Source organism: Protopterus annectens, chromosome 3.part0 (genome assembly GCF_019279795.1).
Source record: "Protopterus annectens isolate FY-2018-M chromosome 3.part0, PAN1.0, whole genome shotgun sequence".
In the NCBI taxonomy this organism is placed as follows: Eukaryota; Metazoa; Chordata; order Ceratodontiformes; family Protopteridae; genus Protopterus; species Protopterus annectens.
Window position 1 is genome coordinate 1,108,128,247 of NC_056731.1, and position 11,649 is coordinate 1,108,139,895.

The following is an 11,649-nucleotide window of genomic DNA, read 5'->3' on the forward strand; positions in this document are numbered from 1 at the left end:
CACACTAGATGTGCAGTATTTATTTACAGTGTTGCCAAATGAGCTGGGAGTCCAGTACGTCTCCAACTATTTGGTTAAACATAGTGACTATTCACCCATGGATGTTGATTTGATAGCACATTTTTTAGAATTAACATTAGAAAACAACATCTTTATGTTTCAAGACACTCTATATAAACAACAGGATGGTGTGGCAATGGGGACCCCATGTGCCAACAGCTATGCCAACATGTTTTTGGCACATTGGGAGGAAGAAGTCCTATTCAAAAAAGACGAGTTTAAACAGCACGTGATCTTCTACCGCCGTTTTGTAGATGACCTCTTTATCCTTTGGAGTGGAGTAGAAGGACTCCTCGCCCCATTGCTTACCATGATGAATAATCTAACAGGTTTCCTTAAATTTACAATGAACTACTCTCAGTATAGGATAGAATTTTTGGATTTATATATAGAGAAGTTAGAGTGTGGTCTAATAAACACAGGTATATATCGTAAACCCTGTTACCGTAACACCCTTTTGATGCAGTCAAGTATGCATCCACCGCATATTTTCAGGAATATCATCAAAGGCCAAGGGATGAGGGCCTCTAGACTAAATGCTACAGAAATAGGGTTTGAGACAGAGATAGACAATCTGAAGTTGAGACTCCTTGAAAGAGGCTATAGCCATCAGGAAGTAGAGGTGAACCTAATGGACGTTCCAAGTCTAAGATCGAATGTAGCGGCCCCATATTTTGGACCCCTGAAGACATATGATAAGAAAGGGACCAATAAGGAGTCATCATGTGTTAAAATTTCCACCCCTTATACATCAGACCATTCAGCAATTAGGGATATAATCACTAAGCATTGGTCCATCTTATGTGTAGATAATGACATTAAGCAGGTAGTAGGTGAGAAACCTCAGTTTTTATTTAGGAATAAATATAATTTAAAAAGGATGTTATGCTACCCCAGACATATGCCTCAAGAGGTTCGTGATGGGTATACCAAACCTTGTGGGCAATGCCGCTACTGTTGCTATAGAGACACTAGCACAGAGTTTTTTCACCCAGATCTACATAGAGTATTTAACACACAAGTTGATGCAGACTGTAAGACGTCGAATTTAGTGTACCTGGCTGTCTGTCAAGTCTGTAACTGTTTTTATGTTGGGAAAACCAATCGCCTGTTCAAGGAGAGAATTAGAGAACATGTATATCATATGAGAAAGAAATCTCTACATAATGCCATAGCGAAACATGTCACCCAACAAGGGGACCAACATACATTTTTATTTAAAGTCTTGGAGGTTATTAGACCCAATACACGGGGTGGTGACATCAGGAATCACACAGAGAGTAAAGAGAGTAATTGGATAATCAGGCTGAGGGCAGATAGAGGCTCAGGACTTAACGAAAGAGCCTCAATAAAACCTGTGCTTAGGAAACGTAGAAATATAAAATGAATGAAATAAAAGGTATGAATATTAATATGATGAACATATATATTTTAATTAAGGTCACATTATTATTGTTCCTTCAAGATATAGTATAACTGAACATACACACATATATATTTTTTAGTTATTTAGATGTCTACATAGTCACGTTTTTTCCCCTTTTTTATGAGTGTTCAGAATATACTTAGAAGCATTTTATATGTATTCTGTAATATGAGAGAACTAGATATTTATGCAGATAGTAGATTTTTGAAGAAGGATTTTAGTTGGTTTTTAATGTAATATATTAATATGTGTTTATATATATCTTTTACTTTAAGGCTTGATTAGTGAATGAATGTGATAGGCTCACAAGTTGAACAGGGTAGCATATATATTATGCAATGTATTTGGTCTGTTTATTCATGATCTGAAGAAGCTCTATGAGTGAAAGCGCTAATCTGACCAAAATATATATATTGTCTGTCTTTTGACAATAAATTCCGTTTTAAAGATACCTGCTTCGCTTTTATTCCATTGATTCTGTGACTGCTTTAATTACAATTTATACTGGAATTTGAGCGTTTATCTGGTGTTTTGGCAGGGACATTTGTTCTATTTTTAAAAGAAAAAGTAGTTAGAAAATAATTACTGAAGAAAGTATCTAAATGTAGTTGAAAATCAGTCTTGGGGGGGGGGGTTCATAAACCAGGGATGCAAGTACTGCTTTAAGCCATTTGATTGATGCTCTGCTCTTGGTTAACTAACATCGTGAAAAACATAGCATCTCCCTACTTTTTTATGCATCCCCCATATTTACTAACCTCAACACCAGCATAAAATTCAAACTAAAAATGTTACAATGAAATAGCTAAGTTTTCTTGAAATCTTCCTTCATACTCCCGCCACTGCCATGCCCAAAAAGAAATGAAATAGCTAGAACATCCAAACCCATTCATTTACTCACAATTAAGCACAGCCTATACTATACTCTACCAACCTGACAACTGTCCTTACCTTAAGAATGTTCTCCAGTACTGTCCCACTCCCACAACAAGAGCTTTAGCATCCAGTACTCAATCTCTGCTTACACATCACATACATAAGTAAAAAAATATATAAATTGAATTGTATCTGCTACTTATTTTCTCATGTCCCAGATTGTATGAGATCCTCTTAAAGGCTGGTGGCCTTCTACTGTCATGCCCCCCCCCCCCATCTTTGTACCGTTTGCAAACAGATGGATTTTGCTCTAGTTCTTTATAACATCTTACATGGATATGAAAAATCAAGCAGTATTAACACCAAACACCATAGAACTCCTCTACCAATAATGCATTTGCTAAAGTGTCTCTACCTTTTACAACTTCTTTCATCGGGTTTCAGTCTTTCACCACACTCCTTAGAAACCTGATAGCCCTAACCCTGGTCTCATACGTTGCTGCTTTTCAAGTATCAGCCTCTGAGAAATGATGTCACAAATGTTACTAAACTCCAGACTCACCTCTTTCACTAGATGCCCCTTCCTTACTTTAGGGAGACTAAGTTTTAGAACTAGATCAGGTGGGCAAGCAAGACCTAGGCGGAGATTCCAGACAGCCAAACTATACTAAATTCCTTCCATGCCGTAGGCTGTCGGCAGTTCTTATGTCAGTGAGCACGAGATGAGCCCATGCCTGGTTTCAAAACCAGAGAAAGGACTCAAGATGTACTGGCCGGGCTATCACAATTGAGAATAACAGCGGTGGATCCAAGAATTTGCAAAGGGGGGGGGGGGTGCAGTCTTGTCAGTTAACTACCGGGTTGGAAGTGAGAAAGTGGGACACTAGGTTTGGTGGTTGTGGAAAGATCACCTTAAGAAGCTCTAACATGTTTGGAAAGACATCAATTTACATTCAGTTGCACATGATTTTGCTGTGACTACAGGTAATTCCTGTGCAGCACACAGCACATGTACAGATAGTACAAGTATTTTCAATGCATGCCTGGAAAAGATGATTGGTTGCCCATATCCTGTTACAACCTATGAACTGTAGCATCCTTTGCAGGTACCCTGTTAGTCTCATGGCATGCAGCAGACTGCCTCAGTTCTTCAGCTTTCTGCAGGTCTGCACTTTTGAAAAATATTATTAAAGTACATGAATCAATAGTGTAAATGTCATTTTATTATTGTTTCATATATGTAATAATAAATCCAGGTTTAATGCTCTCAAACTATTTTTTTATTTTGTACATACTTTTCAAAGTTTGAAAAACATCTTTAGAAATTATGTAAAATCAAAACATGAAGTGATAGACAGTTTGAGATCAAGACTCCACTTCCAACTCTTGACAGCTTCTGTCTTTAATAGCAGGCTTTGAGAGCATAATAAGTTCAAAAGAAAAAATTCCTTTTAAAACAAACCTTTTGTGTTCTGTTTCATTGATTTACAAATAATTTGTAGGAAAAGCATAAGGTATTTTATTAAATGAAGACTTTAAAAGCAAGTTGGACAAAGGTTTAAAGCTGTGGAAATGTGGTTTATAAGAAAAGGTTGAAGAGTCAGACATATGAATGAGAAAGTAAATGAATTTTAGTTTAAGAGTTATACATTCACGTTATTATCTTCTACGAGAAGGAATAAATGAGATATACCTGAGATGTGTGTTTTCAACTTTTTTAAAAAATTGTGAGTATATAATCACTCTCATGAAGCAGGAGCAAGCCTGCAAATAGATCTTTGTGCAAACAGCTAGTGAGAACTGGGTCTAGGCAATTCTTTCAGAAAAATCCTTAAAAAAATCCTTAAATATTTTCCTTAACTTAAATAAAAATGACTAGTCTCCATCTCATTTTGGTAGTACACATGTGGTTAATCTACTTAAGCACTGCAGAAATAAACACAAGGTTTGCTTTCAGCTTTTAGTGAACTTTACAGCACTGCAGAAGTTCCACCCGTAGGTGGGACTAGTAGTAGCTAATGGTAAACCAGATGGCCTGCAGTCCCGAATTTCAGCTCCACATGTAGGTAGAGCTGTACTGCTGGTATCAAGACTCGTAATGGGCTTCATGCCTGCATTAACCAACTCTGCCCTACAGATGGAGCGCCTGTGCAGCATCAGTATGTCAGACCTAGTATTGCAGGAAAGCTGTCTGCCTGCAATACCAGATTTGATATACAGATGGAGCTGCTGCATCAGAGAACTTCAGTTATATATGACAACTCCAATGAGTCCTCAGGTAAATTCAGGTAAACTCTGAAATCTGAATATTGTTGTAACCCAACTCCGATGGCTTAGATGGATATATCCTTAACTACAAACTGGATAATCCACATCTGAATGGTATTTTAACTGGTTTGTAATGTACTGACATTATTTTAAGGGATCATTAGTCTGACTGTGGAAGCAGCTTTGCAAGGTTAATCGACTGCAGATATTTCTAAACTGTTACAATAACGCAAGACCTGAAGCAAATTAATGGGGCAGTGTCTATGTGAAAGGTATAGTGAAATAACTCTGAAATCTGAATATTGTTGTAACCCAACTCCGATGGCTTAGATGGATATATCCTTAACTACAAACTGGATAATCCACATCTGAATGGTATTTTAACTGGTTTGTAATGTACTGACATTATTTTCAGGGATCATGTCTGACTGTGGAAGCAGCTTTGCAAGGTTAATCGACTGCAGATATTTCTAAACTGTTACAATAACGCAAGACCTGAAGCAAATTAATGGGGCAGTGTCTATGTGAAAGGTATAGTGAAATCAGTACTTGCACTGTGCTTTCTCTCATTGTACTGAAGCTGAAGGGTAGAAAAATGCCCCCAGAACTGTAAGACTGGCCACAGGATGTATTACAGCAAAAACTCCAAATACTTCTCTACTGCACTTCGTCACTGCGCACAGCCTATCACTTATTTTGTTTTTCCATTTCAAAAGTGGTTTGTCTTCTACTCTGTCTCTCTCTCTCTCTCTCTGAATGGTGGTATTGTAGCATAAAGGCTTCTAAGCGTTAATGCTTTCCTTTACATGAAAGATGCAGATTAGTGACAGATGTCTCTCTTACCTTCATGAAGTTCTAATTTAGTACTTCTGCAACCGTGCAGTAGATGGCACTACAGTACAGCTCATGATAGTTTTATCAGAAATCTCACACTGGAGCAGCCGTTGGGGTTCGACGTATTAAGGAGAAGCAGGTATAGAATACAAATTTAGCAAAACTTTGTATATTTTCAATTTGTTCTATATAACAATACATAAAGTCTACACAAGCAGATCATGGTACAAGAGTTGCATAAGTATTAACTGACTAAATCAGGTCTAAGATGTTACAGCAGCTGACGATTCAAGGTTATCATATTTTCTGATGCCAAGAGTTGGTATTTCTTGCCAAAGAGTGAAAACTTTGCAGAGAATTTAATATCACATTACAAATTTATTCTCCTTGTGTTTTCAGTTGCTGCTGCGCTGCGGTATCTTAACATCATCGGATAAGCTGTCACTTTTACGCTTAGTTACTGAGAGCCAAAAAAGGGGTTAGAATGAAAAAATTAAATAAAAAAAAAGTTTCTAGTAACAAAAGGGACCATGTGTTATTTTTACTGAAAACAGTTGCCCAAATCAGGACAGCTAATTAACAGCACGCTTATTAGCCTGTCAACTGAAAGGATTAGCTGATATTTACCTGGCTGTGAGGTAATGCAAAAGCTCTGCGTGTATGTGTATCAGACAGACAGTAGGGGTACACAAACCAGTTTGAAACCTCAGCTAACCTATGCGAGTCTCTCTATTCGCGGTACTAGTAGGCCTTTCACCCTTCCTGCCCTCCTGATGCCTTGCGTGCCATCTTCTAAAAGCTAATGTTAATACATTACAGACTCCAACAGATTCAGAGTCTCAGAGAGTGCACTATTTTTCACTCTGAATTTCTATATATTAGGTTAGTGTTCATATAAATTTACTTGATCATCACAGATTCACAGGAACAGGGGTGAGGGTATATATGCTCAACTGTCAATGCTTTTTCTTTGTGCACGCATTTGTTCTTTGGTGGGTTTTACTAACTATACACTCACTGCATTGCTCGTGAGTCATGACTGCTCAGTCGGTAGTCTGTAATTATTTTCATGGGATTGGAAAACAAAACAACTACACATACTTATTATATTAGTAATAGTACTGATAATTACTGGGCAGTTGATCGGTGTGTGTGCCACAGCCTTAATCTTCTCAATCTCGTCTGCAACCGCCAGTACACTCAAAAATATTACTCTAGGGAGTTGGGACTAGGGCTAGGCGCACTTAAATGTGATAAACAAACTAAGAAAGCTGTTTGGCCAAGGAAAATAATAAAAACAGCAATACTAACATAGCATCATGCATGTGGCGAGTAATCCAAAAAAGCTCTTTCTTACGAAACTAAAGGAGGAAACCTGTTATGACCATAATAAATGACACATACCAAGGCTTTTTATGCACTGGTCTGGCACTAACAGTGTAGCATCCATTAAGGCTAGCTTCTTCTTTTTTTTTTTTTTTCTAAGAAGACTCATGGTCACCATTATCTTTCACTTGCTCAGTAAAAGATTCTGAGTGACGGCAAGCTTTTTTTATAACAAAAAAAAAATCATCAGTGGAAATGGACTAGCTATCTATGCAGCATTTACTACCATGATAGTTCATTTATTTCACTTCATTCATTGATTAGTAGTCTGCATCTTTGTTCTGCGTCTTATATTTTATAAATAAACCTTAAATAACTTACATAAATGATTCAGCCAGCCAGGTACAAATCTATGCAGCAACAGCAAAGCAATAAAAAGTATAAAGATAAGCCGCCGACCCGAAGCAAGTAGGTCAAGTGGAACTGGGTCTGGAAGTTGACGTACTCTTAATATATTAATATTTGCTGTCTCACGCTCTCTCTCACAACTAAAGCGGGAGTCTCTGGACCAATCAGCACAGCCATTGGTTTGTAGCTAACAGGCTGCTGGGTCCTACAGCCATTCAGATTCTACCCCCCCCCCCCACTCCAGATAAACTGTACTGAAATGCGTACAGTCAGTATGCCCCTGATGTCCCTGATCCCAATGTGGGTTGTTGTTCCTCCATGATTGTCGCTGAAATCCCCCATTCGGCCCCCCTTGAGGGTAATTCTGATTCTGTTTGTTTTACTGTCAATTCCTTATCCTCTCCGAGCATCTCTGAAGCTCCCGCCCTAAAGGGGCAGCACCCTGCTGATTGACATTTTGATCTTCTTGCACTTCATTCAGGTGTGTGTGTGTGTTTCCAGCACTTACTATATTAGGATACTGTGTTTCTTCACCTTGTAAGAAACCATCCTTGGTTAATACAAATGCATCTGTAGTACTGTCTGTCAGAATTTTGATAATTTGCTGTTTCATAAGGATATGCAATAACAACAGTAATAATTGTTTTTGACATACTTTGATGTACCTGTCTAAAAGTTATCTTATTAAGTCCTGCCTTCTAATTTAGTTTACTTAAGTATTTACCATGAAGAAGGGAGTTATTTTTTATGTGGGTGCTTTCGGACCTGGGGTACAAAATTAAGGGTGTATACACAATTTATATGGTAAATACTTACAGACTAATCAGTGAAGTCAACCAGCATGCATTTGAGAAAGGACAGAAAACTTTAGTAACCAAAGCAAACTGACAGCACAGGAAGAATATAAAAATGAAACAAGACTTCTACTGGAGGTCACTGAACCTTATGACTACTGAGTTATTAGGCACAGTACAAGTAAGTCACTACACTAAAAAAGTATTTTGTTTTTTCAAGGTTAGGGGTCGCCACAGCGGTCACTGGTCCGCTCTTGATTGGCAGTAGATTTTTACGGTGTCGAGTTGCCAGCCAGGTGCCCAACCTTCAGAGAAGGCACACGCACATTCACGCACCTACCTGCATGTCTTTAAAGTTTACTCAATCGCAGGGAGGACATGCACACTCCACACAGAAGGCGTTCCAGCCGAGAATCGAACTGGAGAACCTCTTGCTGTGAGGTGACAACACTAACTGCTGCACCACCGCGGCCCAAGTCACTATGCTACTTCATGGAAAATGTGAGGTATAAAAAAATAATAAAATACACTTCATACAGAAAGCATGCTGAGGCTACGCAAACTTCTTATTTGATATTTACCAGAATTTTCAACATATTAACTTGTCGGAGAACTAAATGGCTTCTGTAAAGTTTTTATTTCTTCTTTTTTTTCATCAGAAATAATGTTCTCCTTTTGCATCACCACTGAATAATAGCACTGATAAAAATTAGAAATAGGCATTAAAACAAGCTTATCACTGAAAAATGACAGGTCTTCACTTCTTAAAAGAAATATAACTTTAATAACATTAATAACACAAGACCTATGTGATTCAATGATTATACAACTGCCTTTCATAAGTCTTTCTTAACCAGTTAAATTAGGGGACATAACCAATGCAGTCCCCCCACTACCATAAATTATGCAGTTGAGTTCCCCACATTTGGGGAAATCAGAGGGGTCAACCCCTCCTAAGTGCAATGGAGGAGCCTCACCCTGGGAGAACTACCCTCTTGATTGTGGTCTCTCCCCTGCCAGGTAAGTTTGAGTTGGTCATTTATATCATGGCAGATCTACATCTGTACCTTACTTTACAGACACGGTGCTACTTCTAATTTTTTCATAAATATTACACGATCACAGCACACATTTGTATGGCTACAAGCAGAGTTCAAAAGTCTAGTACTATCCAGTAATTAAACTCTGGTACATTACCATTTCCCGTGGAGCAGTTCTTTCTTAAAATCTACACTGCTTGAGTCACATCCTAACAGAAACATAAGCCTACAGTTGGTGGGCGGCCACAGTGGTGCAGCGGTTAGCGTTGCCGCCTCACAGCAAGAGGTTCTCCAGTTCAGTCCTCAGCTAGGGTGCCTTCTGTGCGGAGTCTGCATGTCCTCCCGGTGGTCACGTTGGTTTCCTCTGGGTGGTCCGGTTTCCTCTCACATCCCAAAGACATGCTGCAGGTGGATTGGACACACTAACTTGGCCCTAAGTGTGTGTGTGTGTGTGTGTGTCTTCTGTGGAAGGTTGGGTGCCGGGCTGGCAACTCGACACCATAAACCTCCACTGCCAATCATGAGCGGACAGGTGATCCGCTGTGGCGACCCCTAACTGGATTATAGAGCATAAATCTGACATAAGAAGGAGTGTTATAACAAATGCATTAAGTAAACATATTCAAGATAAGGGAGAGCAGCATACTTTTAAATTTAGGATATTGGATATAGTACGAACAGGTCTAAGAAAAGGGGATATGAATAATTTATTAGAACTTAAAGAGTTTGAATGGATAGTTAGATTGCAGGCAGACTGTTTTCCTGGTTTGAATAATGCCATTAGTTTAAAGCCAGTTTTGATTAAAAGACGTAGAGAGAAGTTGTGAATTGTTATAAAATATAAATATAATATTTATTTTGCTGTACAAGTGAATTGATATTAGAAATGTTTAATAAGTGAATACTTCATTTTGTATTTTTAAATGTGTTTTAAAAGTTTTTTATGTATGTCTTTTTAAGAATTGATTGCTGAATGAGTGAAGGGGTGGGCTGAAGCAGGTGGTTTGATTTTAATCTCCTATTTAAATGCTGAATGTGCTCATTTTATTTGTACTGATGAAGGGTGTGAGACCCGAAAGCTTTATAATAAACTTTTTGGTGTGTTTATAATAAGTTTGCAATATTCTGACAGTGACACCATTATTGTCTATTTAGTTTCAGTCATTAGGCAGTCCTTAAGAGGTGGGTTGCATATTTCCATAACCATGACCTGATTCTACACTGGTCTAAGCCAGCACGACAGTTTGTGCAGTCCTCCAGTACTGACCGGAAACAGAGTGTGGAAGCTTTGCACTATGGGAAAGTTTTTATACCTAGCAGTCTTGATGCCAGATACCTAGTCCTGTTGTTATGAAAATTACTCCATCTTATCAGATCTAGCATGCCATCAGGCATTCTAAATATGCCTGTGTGTACCTTACAGTTCCTTACATAACCCATTCATGAAATAAACAAAAATGAAGAAGAGAACAAATAGCATTCAGCATCATTAAATAAGCCAAGTACATCCAAAAATACAAGCACAGCTACAAATTCACACAGTAAACAAATGTACATTTTATCATGTAAAATTATGTTAACTTATGATGCATTTCTCCCTTGACTTTTACTTATTGGAAAGATTTCAATATGGCTGGTTATCATGCAACAGATACATGAATATATCTCTCAACCTCTTAGCACAAGAAATCCTGACAAAGCTGAAAAAGAATGGGGACAAAGTCCTAAAAATATGAACAGATTTTAAAGTATTAATCTTATAAAATTAGAAATTTGTGAGAATAAAAGGTTTTGTGCTAGAGTGCATTTCTGATTAATACGCAGTCTGAAATCAAAAACTCTGTCATCGTTACGTGGCATCAATTCTCAATGATATGCAAGAAAACCACACATTTTAGGAAGAACACCTCAAAAAATATGGGTAAAACATCTGGACATTCTGCGAAAATCTGAGTTTTTTTTCTGTTTCACTATTGCTCTGATAGGGTAATTTCCATTGGTCTGTTCTCCTTTTTTCAGAGGTGAACTAAGGAGCCATGAAGTATCTACATTACATGTAAGCAAACGAAGTCTACAGCTGCCAGTGTATATGAGCATTTCAGTCCTAGGAAAATATATGTAGCTACTTGTGCAACAGTACATTTATCTGTTACTCATCACCAGTATAGCCCACAACCAGTAATTAAAGGCAGCTACTAAGTATCTATGGAGCACTGACCTCACAAGACTTAATTCTCAGTGTTAATCGCATGTGGTGGACACCAGAAAAACAAAGAAGCAAAACGTGTACGCCTCCCACCCCAAGACCAACTGCAGATTAACGGGTAATGGCTACCTCCTTCTGCATACAGCACCAGTTTCCTGTAATAATCGAATACACTAAAAGACACAGCATGACCAATTTTTTAGTGTACATTGGGTTCGACATGGGTCTGATGCTCATTATTTATATGTGTACGTGTAAATACTAGACGAAGAGTTAAACAGCAGTGTTTATAACTTTTGAAAAGCTTACTTGACGTCTACACTCCATTTTATCTAAGTTGTTAGTATATTAACTTTGATTTGCAGTGATTAAATTAACAAGTGAAAGTCACAGTTGGCACAATTCATTTTT

General features: G+C 38.0%; 1 non-coding gene across 1 annotated transcript; it reads right to left on the bottom strand.

The window, feature by feature from the left end:
* Positions 1–8,855: 8,855 nt before the first annotated feature.
* Positions 8,856–9,020, bottom strand: LOC122797395. The gene has a single exon (XR_006364116.1). It is a non-coding gene; the product is annotated as a U1 spliceosomal RNA (small nuclear RNA).
* Between the last annotated feature and the right edge of the window lie 2,629 nt (positions 9,021–11,649).